Source organism: Choristoneura fumiferana, chromosome 21 (assembly GCF_025370935.1).
Source record: "Choristoneura fumiferana chromosome 21, NRCan_CFum_1, whole genome shotgun sequence".
In the NCBI taxonomy this organism is placed as follows: domain Eukaryota; kingdom Metazoa; phylum Arthropoda; class Insecta; order Lepidoptera; family Tortricidae; genus Choristoneura; species Choristoneura fumiferana.
Window position 1 is genome coordinate 10,567,971 of NC_133492.1, and position 18,945 is coordinate 10,586,915.

At 37.5% G+C, this 18,945-nt stretch overlaps 1 protein-coding gene across 1 annotated transcript in view; it reads left to right on the forward strand.

Moving 5' to 3' along the window:
- Positions 1–18,945, forward strand: part of LOC141439486 (protein CEPU-1-like) — a 79,504-nt gene that overhangs the window by 24,415 nt on the left and 36,144 nt on the right. The gene's annotated exons all lie outside the window — the stretch shown is intronic.

Here is an 18,945-nt window from a genome sequence, read left to right on the forward strand (position 1 = left end):
ACGAGTTATGTATGATTGATAACATGACCAGTTTGTTTCTACATTATAGTATGTATTCCGTTTTGCCATTAATTGTGACATTCGTCTTTATTTTTTATACATCGAGGATTATTTTGTCTATAGAGGCAACATACTTGATGGTGGCGGCAGTTTGTTTTTTTTTTCAGTTTATTTATGATACTTTGGAATTTTCAGAATAATTTAAACACAGTTTGTGTTTAGTCTAAGTACAAAACATACCTATAGCTTCCTTGATCAGTATGTTATTGGAAACATTTTGAATAATTAAGCGCCTCCTCTGAGTGCCAGATTACGTCGAACACGGGGCCATAATTATCCCAGCAACATAGACAGACGCGTAAATCGATTATTAGCGTCCCTTGAACATTTCACGACTGGCCGCACAATTATTATTTCCCCTTTATCACACATAAACACGCTCGCAATAATATCTAACAGCAATATTTATGGCCAACACAAAACCACCATTAAGCACCTTAACGGAATGAGAACGTAATTTTTATTTATGAGACAGGTTCTTTGATAAGTAAAATGCATTGGGGCGTTAGATTATTTCATTAATTCCGATACAGACCACCGCGCGTTCTGTCGGACAATTTTAACGTACAAATCTTTCGTCAGTGTCAACTTTTCATACTACTTTACCTTTACCTTTGGCAAAAAAGATGAATACTACTTTGTGCTAGAGAAAAGCCCTATATTTTATGGCTCAAACTCACAATCGCAATACTCGACTCATAAATACAAGCTTTATAGCTCGACGTGTTGCGAACTTAACGAGTTTTCAAATAGACTTGCGTTCGAAATCAGTGCTACTCGTAGAGTTTTCTGGCGTGCTTGAGTCTCCTTGGGTAACGAATCGTGTTTCCGTTTTCTCCAACGCTGTATGGTTCCCTAAAATAATGTCATGTCCAACGTTACTGTAAAATTTACAATTGGATTTATTTACAGTGTAAATAAATACAATTGAAAGTCGGACACGCTTGTCTTGACAGAGTGATAATCTCGGTCATCCAGTGGCTGCCTTCGCGATCCATTTCCATTTGCCACCGTATTTTGGGCTTCTAGCGAGCGCATTCTTTATAGGGGTTTTACTGCTAGGGTTTGTAATAATAATAGTCATTTATTTCGGAGAGATCCATACCTCGTTAATGGGACATGTCCAGTTGTTGACGTAGGTATATTTTCCAGTTTTTTTAAGATGTAACCTTTAAAGTAACCTTTCTGGACAAAAAAAAGTGATGAAATTATTTTTAACCCCCGACGCAAAAAGAGGGTTGTATAAGTTTGACCGCTATGTGTGTCTGTCTGTAGCTCTTAAACGGATGGACCGATTTGAATGCGGTTTTTTTTTATTTGAAAGCTGGTTTTCTAGCGATGGATCTTAGACATGTTTTATCAAAATCGGTTCAGCCGTTTCAAGATCATCAGCTCTTTTGTTCGCTGCGGTAGGAATCTTAGACGCATAATGGGTATTAACTTTACTTTCAAACATATTTGGGACCTAAAATTTGAAACACCCATGTATGCTTTATAACTATGCAAGATTATGGCATTCTCGGCCTGATGCTGCAGCCAGGATATCCAGAACACTAGTAGGTACACTCTTGATAAAACTATAGCAGATATATCGTGTTTGGATTCGTTTTGATCAGTATTTGATTCTACATACAATGCAATGGTGGCAACAGGATGAGCTGATGCTGCAGCCAGGATATTCAGCACACTAGTACACTCTATAAAAAATAATAGCACATATGTCGTGTTTGCATTCGTTGTGATCAGTAATTGATTCTACGTACAATGCAGATGCTGCAGCCGGAATATCCAGCACACCAGTATACTCTTGAAAAAATAATAGCAGATATGTCGTGTTTGATTCCTTTTGATCAGTATTTGATTCTACATACAATGCAATGGTGGCAACACGATGAGCCAATGCTGCAGCCAGGCTATCCAACACACTTTAAAAAAAATATACCAGTTCAAAAAAACATGAAATAAAAAACTTACAAAAAAAAAATTATTGAATCAGGCGTTACTTTGCGGAGGTCCATATCAACGAACTAAAATAATTTCCTTGCTCACCGCGACCTTACGATAGCTAAGCTTATGCAAAATATGCGTGTTCATGCAGCACTGTAAGAATCTATCACACTAACTGACACTGCCAAACCGTACACCACTAACTAACGCAACCACCCTTAAAAAAGTACCCACAACGAAACCGCTTGACGCAACTTTGCGAACCTGCCAACCAGTTAATTACAATTACTAAATAAGGGTAAATACGACGTATTACTAACAAATCTGCAATTCCTGGTATGCAATGTTTAGCGTGTTACCCTACACCACAAGGTACTTATACTAAATTAACTGCTTTTTGCGGGAAATCAGCATAGTCCCCGCGGGATAGGGATATTTTATGTCGGCGTTTTTTTCGGGCGTTTTTTTATTTTTTATTAATAATATTTAATGTTATTGTTGAATCTTATTTTTAAGAAAAGCTCTTGGAGAAAGTTATCGTCTTTAAATTTTTAAGTAGGATACTAAATATGAATAATATTATAGCAGACTACCCCCTACTCTCTTAAAAATTAAGCTGTTAATTAAAAGTCTTTTAAAATTAAAAGCCTATCTGTGTTAAGGAATCATGCTAATGGTTTAGCAGTACAATTTAACTGCTTAAATTAATTTCATGCTTATTTACACTTTTTTTTTTATTTATGCACTGCCAAAAACTGCATGTATAAAATGGAACGTAAAAACAACTTCATCAAAACAAACGTTTTAATCAAATATATAATTAAATATGTCTGGAAATAAAACATTTTCATTTGCAACCGTAATAAATGGTGACTTGCTAAATACGCGCACGAAATCGTACTCAATTTGTTATTCTAACATTTTAATCTTCCGTTTAACACCCGCTTTTATCGCAGTTAATTGAAACTTTAGCTTTGAAATATTTTTCTTTGCCCTTTAACGTTTTATGTACCTATAAATTAAAGCAACACTTAGCTAACAAGCCCACGTGGCAACTTTGGCCCAAACCCTCTCATTCCGAGAGGAGGTATGTAGGTACCCTGCAGTGGGATGTATGTATATAGGCCAATATTATATTATGATGATAACGACACTGTTTGTACTCGTACGTGTGCTATATATTGAATTGTTCACATCATATCTTATTTTCTTGTTTTATAATGGTGAAGCTTGTGAGTTTGTGTGTGTATTTATTACTCTTCAGGTTAAAATGATCCGACGGATTTTGGACAAAATTGCGTATATAGTAATTATATTTTAATGAAATGCAACAAAATACAATATTTACAAAATAGAGAAAAACCTAACTAATATTTAAAAACATACCACAATCCCGGTTAAATACTAAATAACTAAACCCTAAACTCGATTTAAGACGTGAGTTATCCGGGTCAATATATTTAATATGAGTGAGTCTCACGGTAGTTTCATGTTCAAAATCCCGGTTAAAATTCGGATGACGATTAATCTCAATGGCTTCACGCATTTCCGCGGAATGAAAAACTTTTCTCTCGCAAGTACAGACACCATATCAAATCTGATATAATGCGTCGAATCTGAGTCCATTGAGTGCTCGGCCACAGCAGACCCCCTATCGTCCTGTTTCCTCATACTGCGTATGTGCTCCGATACCCTTGTAGAAACGTTACGCCCAGTCTCACCGATATAGCTTTTGCCACACGAACATGGAATCATGTATACCCCGGAACCACTCAGGGGCTCCTTATCCTTCGGCGAACGCACCAACCTGTCTAAGCTGCATATGAGGACAGAAAATCGACTTGATGCTATATCAAAAAGTAATTAAAAAAAGCAACAATATCTTTGTTCAACTTAGGCTATAATAACAAGCACTTATGATATGAATGTAGAAAAGTCTACCACCGGTTCGGGAAAACCTCTGCGTGAGAAGACTCCGGCATGAAACTCAACGAGTGTAGGTACAGTTGAATTACAAAGTATGAAAACCGGGCAAGTGCGAGTCGGACTCGAGCACCGAGGGTTCCGTACACATTTTTTTATTTTTTATTTGAGTTGATTGAATGAAAGGTAAATTGCGGTTTACGATTTATGACGTATTAAAAAAAAACTACTTACTAGATCTCGTTCAAACCAATTTTCGGTGAAAGTTTTCATGGTAATGTACATCATAGATATATTTTTTTTAGTTTTATCATTCTCTTATTTTAGAAGATTCAGGAGGGGGGGGACATACATTTTACCACTTTGGAAGTGTCTCTCGCGCGAAATATTCAGTTTAGAAATAAATATATAAAATATATATTAGAAACCTCAATATCATTTTTGAAGACCTATTCATAGATACCCCACACGTATGGATTTGATGAAAAAAAAATTTGAGTTTCAGTTCTAAGTATGGGGAACCCCCAAAATGTATTGTTTTTTTTTTCTATTTTTGTGTGAAAATCTTAATGCGGTTCACAGAATACATCTAATTACCAAGTTTCAACAGTATAGTTCTTATAATTTCGGGAAAAAGTGGCTGTGACATACGGACGGACAGACAGGCAGACAGACATGACGAATCCATAAGGGTTCCGTTTTTTGACATTTGGCTGCGGAACCCTAAAAAGGAGAAAACCTAACTAATATAACCGCTTTGGGTCGTATATAGTTGCAATAACACTACTAAATCTACATGGACATTGTAAATGGATTTTAACATCCCAACGCATGTGAAATCCCGAAGCCTCAACCGCTTAAATAGTTCTGAGTCATGGCATTTTGCTTACATCTAAGTAATTCATACAACGTAAATGACGATCACACGACGACAACGTAAAATCCTGGCATCCCAGCCAGACCTAATAGTCAAGTCCAGTAAAAGGTTAGTAAAGTCCTAAACAATACTTTTTCGGTCGGGAAGGTTCTTACTTAACAAATAGGGCCTAATGAAAGTTGTGGATTAGATCCAGATAAAGTTAGATACCTATTTTGTGCCCTTGCTACCAACAATTCGGGGTTTATAAATAAGATTCATTATTTCAATAAATGCCCCGGCTAACATTGAGTAAATAAATTAATTTGGAGGGAGTGCGAAACTTTTAGTATCATTTTCACTAATATCAATTTACAGACCGAGATTTAATTAATGTTTGCACAGTCTTGCTTTAATTGGGCTATCCCTTGGCGTAAGCTTAGATTAGCAGCAGCTTGCCCATACAAACAACTTGGACCTTAGTCCTAGTGGAAAGTGTGAAAAATCGTGTGACAGCATTACATTGCAGCGTTAGACCTGTCACTCGTTAAAGTCGCGGTACGGCAATGTTAATATATTATATAATATACTGCACGGTTACACGTAATCAACTAGGCATTTGGGGTTGAAAACGGTCCCAAAGTGAGAGTAATTTTTTTTATTCGGTAAATTCAATGACCTTTCAGCATGTCATTGTCATTGTCACGTCGCTCTCGCGCAATATTGTTTGTGAATTTATAAGCGCCGAGTACTTACGTAATGACGGGTTCTATTACGGATTTTTTTCTCGAAAAAATGGACTGTACTACTACTCTACTCAACTCTCACGTTGTATTATCAACAAAATTTGTAGCTCGTTGAAAGAAACCCACTTTATTTATGTATAAAGTATAAAAACGATCGGACTGGACACTGTTTTTTCTATATATAATCTGACGTAAATATCACTAACATTATCGTATTACAATGTCAAGTAAACTAACAGAGTTATTAAAGTCTCTGCAATAATCTACATAAACTAGTGTCTTGAGAAGCTACAGTTGGCAAATGTTCCCATATTTCGACATAAGTTTCTTAACATTGTATGGGTGAGCTACAAGTCGAGCGAGCCAGGAAAAGCTTTGAAAGCGCTACACTTAGCCCAGCCGCTCACGTATAGCAGTTAACAAGGTTTTAGTGGACTGACTATCCATTACTCGCCGTCTAGTTAGGATTAGTCAGGCAATTTACAGCCAGCATTCATGGGAGAGTAATTTAAGTACAGCGGACGACACTCTTAACTGACCATTTGTGTACCTGGTATACTTAGATTTAACTCATCTTTGCTCGAATCTGTTTAGCACTTTTACGCACTGCTCTTACGTTAGAACACGTAGGTATTAAGCTCGCGAGGTTCCAGATTAAGTTTTTATTCTTCAAAAACGCATATTGCAGACGTCTTAAAATATAAGTTGATAATGATTATACGAGTACAGCCACCAGCACCATTTTCTGACACAACAAGCGTGCATAAATATCTGATACGGCTTTCTAGGGCCGGAAGGACGTGTCAGATATTTTTGCACGCTCCGCTGTGGCAGATATTAATGCGGGTGACTGTACGTCCACAAAAGTTCTGGTTTGCTACTTTTCCGCTCTGCATTATTTTTCGCCAAAAAGAGTTCATCCCTTTCTGGTCCCAAAAAAACCTCCTAAAATTGTTAATCCCTGTTTCAAAGGACACGCAGCTTAGCACCGGCCGGGACTTAATGTTCGAAGCCCACGTTCCGGCGACTTTTTATTCAAACTCTGTTTGTACATCACCTCTTTATCTCTGATTGTTTTAACTAGAGCTTTAAAAATTTGTACGAGAATGTTTTATGTAAATGTCTAAAAAATGCCCTCCTGAAGTAGCCTTTGATTTAAAACTAGCCCCGAGACTGTTGGCGAAGGAATTTTTGTTCGTTTTGTGGCTTTCTTTCTCTTGAAATAACAGGTATAATTGTCTATTACGGAGTTTCATTTTGGCCGCTAGAACTCTTAAAAATGTCTTTTGCCCGTGGGGCAGGCATTGTTCGTAAAATAAAGAAGAGACGTAGGTGAGCAGTTTGCGCGTCCTTCGGGACTGAGCTCGGAAATCGAGATCAAACGGAACACAAACCTTCCTACTACTTACAAGGAATCACATCGCGAACGATCGCTTCGCTAAACATGAACTAAATGAGCTCCTTGAAGCTGCAGTCGCTCGTGCGTACACTGTAATAGCTTTGTGCTAACTTCAAATTAACCCACAAGGCGGTAAAACAAAACAGATGGTATAATAATGTTCTGCACTTGGCTGTTCAAACGATGAACAAGGTAAACCAATATACGCCGTAGTGCGCTTTCTTCAGATCATAAAAGCCACTTCCATTGTAAATTTAGCCGTGGCTTTTACTAATTCTTATGTTAGTCTCAATTTTTATTTCTACTGTGCTCTATAGTGAATTAAAAGTATTAAAACATTGTCTACGTAATAAGTTTCGCACTAATATGTATTAAATGTTATTGTAACGAATAACTCACGTCTTAAACCGAGTTTAGCTCGACATGTTTCGGGCTATTTCGTAGCCCTTCTTCTCAGGAGCACGCGACTCGGAACGAAACACGACGAAATAGCCCGAAACATGTCGAGCTAAACTCGGTTTAAGACGTGAGTTATCCGTTACAATATCATTTAATATGAGTGAGTCTCACGGTAGGTAGTTTCATGTTCAAAACTAATATGTATATTTAGATAATTCATTTGTAGCTCGCGAAATCCATAAATAAAACTTTCCATGTTTCTAGATTCCCGTAGGAAATCTCAAATATCTTAATTTTTTTAGGTGTACCTATTAAAAACGATATGCCTGTAGACATAAGAGGCTGGGATCACGATCACAAAATTTGTACCCGACCTTGTCGCAATATCGGAATATAGAATAGCTCATGTGTTATTCCCGAGATCCAACTATATATAAAACTCACTCAAACTACACCAAACCAAATCTAAACTATACCAAAAACTATAACAAATCTCACTGATCAAAACTAGGTAGGTATACCAAATCTCACTCAAATCTGTCCAATCGTTTAGCGTAAAATTGAAACAATCATACACGCTCGCTCAACAAATTTTGCGTTCATGATAATAAGGAACAAACAATTATGCAATAAATAATTTTGAATTTGAATTTAAATTTAAGGATGGGATTTCTAAATACTAACTTTTTGATGCAAGTTGAGCAAATATTGCAAAGCTTTGCTCAGGTAATTGAATTCACTGTAAAAGTTTCGCCGCGATACAGCAGTTACATACTCGTAGGTCCGTGAAAACTTTTCACAAAACAATCTAACTACCCAAATTGCTTTTCACACGTGTAACACGTCGCTTACAGAACTAAAACAAAACCAGCAATTTCAAAGGTGCAACGAGACCAATTTCATTTCATGCTGGAACCGATGGACCGGCCAAAATCGGCTATGGCTCCTCAAAGGGATCTCGGTCGGATTGCTTTGTTTGTCCCCAGGTGTCCTCGTAACTGTAAAAGAAAAAGAAAAACGTATGGCAATAAAGGTTTGCGGCTGGCGGATTGTTTTCAACGGCACGACGATCGTAAAGCCTTTTTTCATAAAACGTCACCTGCAAAACATTGGATCTGTTGGCTGTTTGATATACGAGAAGACCAAGCTCTTTTACGAGTCATGTTTTTCGTAAACAAGATTATTCTTTAGTGTTTTTGTTTTATTTGAAATGTGCTTTGATCAAATTTAGCTAATCGTTTACCTCTGTGAAATACTTTTCTTAAAGTCTTCGCCGTTTGTGAAATTACTAGTCCGCTTTAATTTTGTAAGACTCAAGAGAGTCAACAGTATTATATTTCTATCAAGCGTGATTGATTAGGTACTGATTATAGCTCAAGACTTGCAGGAGGGAAAGTTGTAGTCTAGAAAGAAGTTTCCGTAAATTATCTATTAAAAAGAGATAATTTCGACTCTCGCAGTAAAAGTACCAGGGCAACAAACTATAGTAAGAGGAAACCCTAATACTTTTTCGTTTATCATCATCATCGTCATCATCATATCAACCGTAGCACGTTCACTGTTGGACATAGGCCTCCGCCATAAACCTCCGTTTGCTTTAGTTAAACATAATTAAAAATCTGAGTGTGATCAGGAATTTTTATGCAGAGCGACAACTAAAATGCCGCACAAAGAAAAGATACACATACCTATGCCACACACATTTTTGTAAAAAACCGGCTAAGAGCGTGTCGGGCACGCCTAAAATAGGGTTCCGTAGCCATTACGAAAAAATCAAATAATGTTTTTCTAAGGATTTCGTATTGTCTACGGAATCTTCCAAGTTTAGGCATATTTATACCTTAGGCTGCTATTTACTCTTAAACTACTAATAATTCTCAACCAATCTTAGCTGTTATAATTTTTCTTGTAAATTTGATATGTATACCTACTACAATCCTGAATTTTAAAAAAATTCCACCCAACAGTTTAGATTTTAAAGGGGGGGGGGGGGACACTCGATTTTAATGAAAATTTGCACTTTCAAGTTGAATATTTCGCATCAGATCACTGAATCGAAAAATCGTCTTGGAAACCCTTCAATGTTTATAAGACCTATCGAACGATACCCCACACTATAGTGATACTCGAGAAAAAAAAACACTCCCACTTTACGTCTATGGGAGGTACCCTAAAGAAAAATATTTTCGTTTTTTTAATCTGACCACTTTGTCGGCGTGACTGATACGAGTATGTATATTCATGCCAAATTACAGCTTTCTAGTACTAACGATCTCTGAGCTTATCCGCGGACAGACATACGAATAGACGGACAGACATGGCGAATCTATAAGGGTTCCTAGTTGACTACGGAACCCTAAAAAAGGTACTAGTTAGTACGATTTCTCGCTATAGATCTTAACTTAACACGACTGTTCACGCCACCCGACAAGTGACGAGTATTAAGGCGCTGACACACTATACTAAAACGCGACGTCACGTGTCCGAAAAAAAAAATTAACCGTAACAAATATCTGCGACTGATTAGTACTGACAAGTGTTGGATGGCGTATCACAAGCGCGGCGTGGCGTCGCGTTTTAATAGTAACACTAATACAATCATATCAGTCGAAAGACGTCCACTGTTGGACATAGGCCTCCCCCAAGGCTCTCCACTCAGGCCGGTCTGATGCTTTCCGCATCCACCGCGATCCCGTGAATACAGTATGTTAATAAATAAATAATAACACCTAGCCATTTTCGGCTACAGTGACTTGAGCCTGCGTATTGCAAAAGGAGTTCCCTTTATGCATAATATAGATTCTCCGAAATACACTTCGTTTTCTCTTTTCACTTTTTTAGCCGAATGATACTTTTGCATAATCATAACCTTGCATAATTATCAGTTCGAATAATAGTCATTTCTCAGAATATTAAATAGCAGAACACTCTTGTCACCGAATATACTTCTGCAAAATATTAAATAGCAGAACATTAGTATCGCCGATTTCTATATGGCATAATGGCATAGCAAAATACTAAGTAGTTTGGACTATTGTATTTTCACGGAATTTTAAATAGCGCTGATTTTAACATGGCGTATAGTGAGCATAGCGAGCGAAGCGAGCGTGCCATGGCAGCGGCCGGCGAAACGCCAGAATCATACTGCTGCCAAATGTCAGGGTAGAGCAAGTGGGACCAATGTGGTTCAATTTGAGTAAAACAAAATAAAGTTTTTAGACGTATATTTAGCCCCTAAGGCTTTACTGACAGAAAAAGAATCTCGAGGGTCGCGGATACGAGAGAGTTGAGTTGGAAGGCGGTTCTTGGGGAGGCTTCCCTGAATCATAGTCCGAAGCGCAGGCCGCCGGTACTGGACGAAGGCTGAAGGCAGTAGGGGCTCCAGGGCCAGCAAGCAGCAGCAGTCCTTGCAGAAGAGGAAGATCAGGGGCTTCGGTTCCAGGCAGCTGTGCAGAAGGTGTTAATGTGAAGCGGTGATGGGTCAGTCCCAGACCGTGCTGTGCCGCCCTGAAATTAACACTTGTTTAGGCAAGGTTCAGGTGGCCTATTCTGCCAACCATTTAACCGGCGTGAAGATAAGCTTCCTAATCATCAGGTCAGCCGTAATGTTGGAGGTGGTAGAAGATCGCTCGAAGAATTTTAAAAATAGAAATACAAAAAGTAAAGTAAATTAAATTTGAAAAATAAAGTTCGTTACAATTTTGAATTATAAAAGGCCCAACGGTTTATAAATAAAAAAAATATGTATATATAATAATAATAACGAAACTACTTCCTTAACTAAAATACTTCCCGCAGTTGTCGACGAATTCAAAAACAAACACTATTTTTTATTTAAATATACATAGCAAGTTAGCAAAAAGAAACGATTGGCCAAAATGTGTGTGTGTGTGTGTGTGTGTGTGTGTGTGTGTGTGTAATAATATGTAGTAATAGCAAAGTACAAAAACCCAAGAAAAGCAAAGCAGAGAAACGTGGTTTAATCAAGCAGCGATTCCGTATCTACATAATTAAGAGTAGCAAGCTACTCGGTCAACCGTTCGCTACACTTAGGTTGATTCATCGGATATATATTTAAAATGTAACACAGGATTTAAAATAATTACACAATTTTGTAATAAAAGGGCCGAGAGGAAGTAATTAAAACAGTTGTTTTGTAATTATGATTTATTATTATGCAACATATTAGTGAGCCATTGCATTCATGAGGTGAAATGTTTAGCCCTTAGATGGCTGACGTAGCCGATCGTTGCAGAGAACGTCCTTTTGCAAGCAGCACAGGTTAGAGTACCATTGACATAATTATAGTGTATGCTCGAAGGCGGTATTGCTCTTCTTCTCTCACCCTCAAACGCATACTCGTACACTTTCTCCTGCAAGTGTTTCCTCCACTCAGGTCGTTTTTCAGCGAGAGATTCCCAATGAGAGGGCTCAATACTGCATCTCTTCATGTGTCTTCTCTGAACGTCTTTGAAGCGTAGGAACTGGCCACTTTGTTTACACACATGTGACTAGGTCAATGTAATAAGCCTCCAAGCTTTAGTTGCCAAGTTCTTGTTAACTCAGCACAGCAAAGCAAACAAAGTAACACAAACCTGGCAGACAATTAAATTCGCGCTCACTTATAACTTTTTTTGTCCATCCCTTTCCAGCCAAGTGAAGGTTGCTCTGCTCAAACTGGCCACGAGCCAGAGACCTTTGTCAAGACTGACAGTCACTACATCCACCGTAAGCTTGGCAGACTATATTTTTCTCGTTGGTTCCAGCCAAGTTTAAACCTAAGTAAATTGGAAAGTGGGACAGGAAACTTATGTTACATTTCACATTCTGTCTGACCCCAATTATTTTTAATTGCACACATATATTTTTTTTTTACTTTAGTGACGTAGATTTGAATGTGAAAGACATATTATGGTATTACCATGAATTTTGTTTAATTTTTCTACAATTACTGTATAAACTTCATTAACATCCCTTGTCGGAATTTCATTCGCTTAGGGCCCTCGCCCACGGCGACTTTTTGTAGCGATGCTGTCGCGCGTTTTGTAAATGCTCGACAGCATCGCTACTAACGCGCGTTAGTCGCATTGGCAACGCGCTACAGAAGCGATGCCACCGCGCTACTAACGCGCTACAGCATCGCGACTGTATTGATGCAAACGCGCGACGGTTTCGGACGACATCGAGGAGAGAACGGAGGGAGGGTGTGAAGGGAGGGAGGGTGAAGCGCGACAGTAGCGCGTTTGCATCGCGACTGAATCGTGGTTATGTGGGCGAGGGTACACAGCTAGCGACCGCATCGCGACTGTATCTATGCGAACGCGCGACAGCATCGCTACTGCATCGCTACAAAAAGTCGCCGTGGGCGAGCGGCCTTAAAGTCTTAAGCACAAACTACTGTCGCGCTTCACCCTCCCTCCCTTCACACCCTCCCTCCGTTCTCTCCATGCATGGGTGGCATGGAGTGTACTCGTTTTATTTAGTTCGGAGATAAACAATATCGAACAAAGAATGATATTGCTAGTTTTTGATATATTTTTATTGCCTATATAACATTTGTTATCCAAATAAATCAAGAAGAAGGAATTCGATAACATTAATCTACAGACGTTTATCTTGTATTTTGAGATTCATTCGCAAAGTAGATCAAAATCAGAAAGTTAAATAATAAGATTCAATAAATTACTAACAGAATAACATATAGCATCGTTTTGTTTTATGTACAACTGGATTAAAATTTAGCAAATAAATACGTTTACTGTAAACTTAAGCGGCCCATATAAGAAATAATAATGTAATAACATTAACTACGTTAAAGTTGTGACTACACCATAATATAAAATCACTATACTATTTTCATTTATTCCCCACCTAAATACAACGAGTAACATGCATGACTGACGGATAGACAACCTACTGCATAAACCACTGAAGCTAGAGCCTTTTAGTAGATACAACGAGTGAGTGAACTAAAAGAATTTCTTTGCCTCCTGACACAGGCTATAATTATCAAGCTTAAAAGGAGGCTCCAGCCATTAATAAATGTCATGTAAAAATATTGTTATTGAAAATAAATTGTTTAATTGTTTAATTGCTCATCCGCGACCTAAGCTTGCTAGCTAAGCTTATGCAAAATACGCGTGTTCATGCAGTTCCTCCACCTCCACACTGTAAGAACACTCACAAATCACACAAACCCATCTATCACCACCACCACACTAAACTAACGCGTTTCGAACTCAACCAGAGCTCATCTTCAGACACCATGCTACGGTTGGTGTACGGTTGAGCAAAGAAATTCTTTTAGTTCATTGATATGGACCTCCGCAAAGTAACACACCTTATTCAATAAATTATTCAAAAGACGAGTGAGCTTGAAGTTCATAGAGTTGCACTACTCAGGGACTTTTCTAAGTTCCCACACGATAGTAAACTAATCTATTTTTATTAAAATAATATATGCGGGTCACTGACGTACTAGTAGTCGAGGTACTCGTATGTCTGATATATTTCGAACGAGGTACCACGGATTGGTTCAAAACATGTCGGGCATAATTCCACTACTAATGTGTGAGTGACCGATGCACGGCCATGTATATTATTTTAATAAATTATGTCTAATAGTCACGGCAATTTTACTCCAAAGATAAATTATTTGTATCCGACTGCGAAGAAGGAGGGTTATGTGTTTGACGCGTATTTATGTATGTAAGTATGTATGTATGTACCCCTATGTCCCCTATGTCCTCTCTTAACTACTCAACGGCTAAACCGATTTTGATAAATGATACGTCATTGGATTCGTCTTAATGACTCGCTAATCCTGCCGTGAAGCAGCAGTGTTTGCACTGTTGCGTTTCGGCGTGGAGAGTAAGACAGCCGGTGAAATTACTGGCACTTGAGGTATCCCATCTTAGGCCTCTAGGTTAGCAACGCATCTGCAATCCTCCTGGTGCTGCAGGTATCTATGGGCGGTGGTGATCTCTTACCATCAGGAGACCCACTTGCTCGTTTGCCATCCAGTCGAATAAAAAAAAAGAATAAAAAAATACACATCATGTTAGTTACAGTGTTATAATAATAATGTTAGTAATCTAATTGAGTTAGATTTTTTTTTCCTTTTAAATAGGATGTCTTTACTAAGGACCTGAAAGAATTGTACTTTAGCACACAAAGTCAAAACAATAAACCAGATAAAGCAAAAGAAATGTTAACTTAGAGGGAAAATTTACGTCTGTGACCCGAAGTACTCGATCACTGTTCGGAGCAGCCGTGGCAATAGTTCAAGAGGGCGTAATGATCGTCGACCAAACTTCTATTTGACAATATCTTTACATTTTAGTATAGTGGCGGGTAGACTTTCTTCATGGGAGGCCAGAATGTTACAGATATTTTAGAGGAGGGACAGAATTTTACCATTCTATTTTATGCTGCAGGGCGATCAAAATAATATCTATCGCCATATTAATTTCGAAGGAACATCCGCGGGCCGGATTAAATCACTTCGCTAAGTGATTTGTATAAAATTTAACCATTTCTTCAAGACAGTTTAACTAGGATATTAGACAACGGTGGCTGATATACCTATATGACGGAGAAGGAGGTCTCTCTTGCTGGTTATCACTCATATTTCTCTTATAGAGGGAAAACAATAATTTTAAAATAACAGTTTTAATGTCTGCCAAAGCATGGTCTATGGCTATACTCCGACATATATAATACAAGAAATACCTATTTGGTATGGCGTGTAAATATTCATTTTTTTTGTGGCGGAAGGCCGAAAGCTCGCTAGCTAGTATTAAAGGGATTTTCCAACAGTGCAGAAGCATTCACCTGGTTAGTGGCTCCGGCCGTGCTGAGCCGGGGTTCTTGCGATGCGGTTACGACTCGCGAATATTCAGTATTTAGGTATAATTAAAGTACTGCTTTGCAATTCGGTTATAACACGTAAGTAAGCGAAAACACACGAATGTAACGCGACGACTGACATATGAAAATTTAATTTACTTCTTGTGCCCCTTGTGCCAGAGAGCACTCCTGCACAGCATAAATCCAAATAAGGTTTTAGTGCGTGAACACTGTTACATGTGGCTTTATGTACTCGTACATGAAGGTGTGAAGCATATTAATACACGATGGAACGCGAATTGCATGCTTAATTCTTTAAAAACAAATTGTTTGCTTTCCTCATTGTTCCCATAGTTCTACAATTCCACAATTCCATATATCTTATATTTTAACTATTATGTGCAAGGAGTCTCAAAAAGTAGGCTATACGAAGTTCTTGGCCCTTGATACAAGCTGGTTAAAAAACAGTAACAACGTGGCACTAAAAAATGAAAAAAAAATACAACCGAATTGATAACCTCCTCCTTTTTTTGAAGTAGGTTAAATAAACTGAGTAAATAAGGGGTATATTTTGACCATTATAAAAAGAATTGTCATTTTTTTTCAAAGTCATGTAAGCCTCCTCCTCAAATGTGAATAAGATAAGAACCCATCATAGATAATATCTCCCACAACTTAAGTAGTGTCCCTGAACTAAATCATTGAATCTACTAGCTACGACCGCGCTTTGTTAACTTCTACATCCTTATCGAAAAAAATGTTGCCTGTCATCGCGTTGAAATCGCTTTATAATAATGCCGGAGGCGGGCCTGGTTTTACGGCGTGATTGATGTCGTAATAATCTAAACAATTTTTTTGGTTGCGTTTGATGGGAAAATTTGTTACGTGTATTTGATTTCGATTAACTACGACAAATGCCTTTGAAGCAGGAGGTAATTTGTCTTTTTTAGGGTTCCGTACCCAAAGGTGTCAAATGGAAGCCTATACCGTCGCTTCGCTGTCTATCTGTATGTCTGTCTGTCACAGGCTTAAGCAGCTTGAATTTACTCATAATACTACCATAATGCCATAATGCCACAATTAAATAATGTTACTGCTATAACAACAATTAAAAAATATATACATATAATAAAGGGGCCTGATACAAAGACCAAATTTTTTTCCTAACCCAGACTCATGCTTCATTGGTTTGTATTAATTGTTAATATTCAGTTTATTTACCTCTGTTAATATTCCGAGTTTGGTGTTTGTATGTTTAAAAGTTATGGAGATTGAACGAAAACATGGTACGTTATTTTGTATGGGGACCACTTTTCTTTTCTTTCTATCTCCATAACGTTTAAACATGCACATCTCAAACTCGGTATGATAATAGACATATTTAAACATAATCAAAATTAAAAAATAAAAGGTAGTAAATAACCGGTCAAGCGGTTGTTGGTTTTAAAGAAAAAAATTTGAACTTTGTAATTTTGTACGTCAGTGGTTATACTTAGTATATATTTACGTAGTCAGATTTTTTTAAAATCCTTTTTCTATTTAGTTTTTTACCTCTGACTGTACTTGTTTGACTCAACTTGGCAGGTTTTTTATCTTATTAATGTTCTCAAGTTCCATTAAAACTCAACCGCTATGATATGCTACGCCGTAGCGACTACAACGTACTCGTAGCACTTGAACGGAAACTTTTAACATGCTGGTAGTTTTAAAATAAAAAGTGCACGAGACAATATTTAAAAACCATTTTTCCAGCATAAAAGTTGCACAAAAATAATAACGTTGGGTACGTTGGTAATGTTTACCGTGATTTCTTCACACACACACACTATACGCATCAAAAAATGCTTTGAATACCTACTCATTATCCCTAGACATTTATTATTATTTGATATTTCGACTCTGTAGTAATATATACCTATATTGAAATGTTCAAAACTGTATAGGAATAAAAAATATGCTGATGGTGTACCTACTTACACCGTGTCGAACCCATGATGAAAAGCCATCATAAAAAGTTTCTCACAACCTCCATAACTGACCGTTCCCTCCCAACTTAAATGAATAAAGTTTAGTTTAATAAAGAAGATTTAGACACCCCGTCATCGTCTTAAAATTTCCAACGTGAGAAAAGGTTACTGTTATTGGCAGCCGTCAAAATGATGGACGAGGCCTACGTTCTTTGAGTCCGTAGCGTAATCCCGGAGGGCCTATTGGGGCGGTCGGGAAAAAAGCTTTCAGCGGACGACAAATTGCCTTCTGTCAAGCGACCGGCTAACATGTCGATTACTACACGCTGTTGCCGTTTAATTGTACGCGGCACGCTTGCTTGCGGCAGAGCTGTGTAGCTGGAAATAAACTACGTGATTACTGAACTAGGGAAATCGAACAATGTGAGGTAGAAACTGTTCCTTTGATTGTTACTCGACTGTCCGAAGGAGGGTTATGTTTTAGAGTGTGTATGTATGTATATAATTTTTCTTTTAATTTTTTTGAAGTTCGGGTTTTCGATACATTTTTTTTGTCTAGTTTAACTTATGTGGTTCTGTTATAATAGATTGTACACTGATATTACCTTGTTACGATTCCCTAAAACGATAGAACGCTACAGTCTGCGACCAGAAGTCACACAAAGATGACTTATCTGAAAATTAGTACCGAGTACTTCAGGAGTGAGTAAGGAAGAGTTAAATATCTAAAATGAGTATTTCTCAAAAACGTGTCCCGTCATGAAATTGACAAGAAATCAGTTTTGTCGAGAATTTATTAACGCTAAGGACGAGATCATAAAACATAAACTGCATAAAACATCCAAAACTTCTTGACGTCAGGAAAACGTCACGAAATCTTGTGAGGAAAAAACAGTAATTTTGTAACTACATCGAAACTTTTTATTAGATCTAACAACAAAGATTATCTGACTTTTTATCACCTTTACCACAGGCTTTTGTATATATTTAAACACAACAAACACACTGACAACTGATGGACAACTTTTGGAGAAATAGTCAAATATGAAATCTGTTATGTCAAAGGGGTATGGCACACTTAGAGCAGTTTAGGTATAAAGCCTTTTGTTTTTTGCTTATCATTCCACGTCTCAGATACTTAAATGCCTATAAATATGATTGTGAAAAGGTTCTAAAGAAACGCGTGAAACAGATTCAAACAATTGCCATTAAAACACACGCCTACAATGCTTTGGTGATACAATAAGATTTATATCATTGTATGATGTAATATTGCCGTGTAAGTCGATTATGTCATACGTAAATGGTAGTAGTTAGTTGTAAATTTCAATAACAAAATTATCCAATTTCTAGAAAACGCAATTATTTTAACAGAAAGAACATAATTATGAGGTAAAATGAGAAATTAATAGGAAAACCGGCTCAGCATAACGTCGTGAAATACACTGATATCCTGCCAGAACCCGCCTCGAGGGCTATTAAAAGTTAACTTTACGATATAATTGGATGTAACGAGAAAAAGAGCGAGTCATCAAAATATCGGGTTCACGTACTCGAGCACAAAATACCCCGAAGTTTGTACCACCATAATGACAACGTACTACACTGAAAATTTAAAATTACTAAATAATTATATATTAACTTTGAGCTTGTCATGTGATTACCGGAATTATAGGATGGCCCTTTATTGAATATTGAACATCAGGTGAGATAGGGGTCAATCACTGTCAGTTTCATGTAAAAAAATATATACGTGGTTCCAGATTGATAATGGAATTAACTGAAACAATTGCTTTGCTT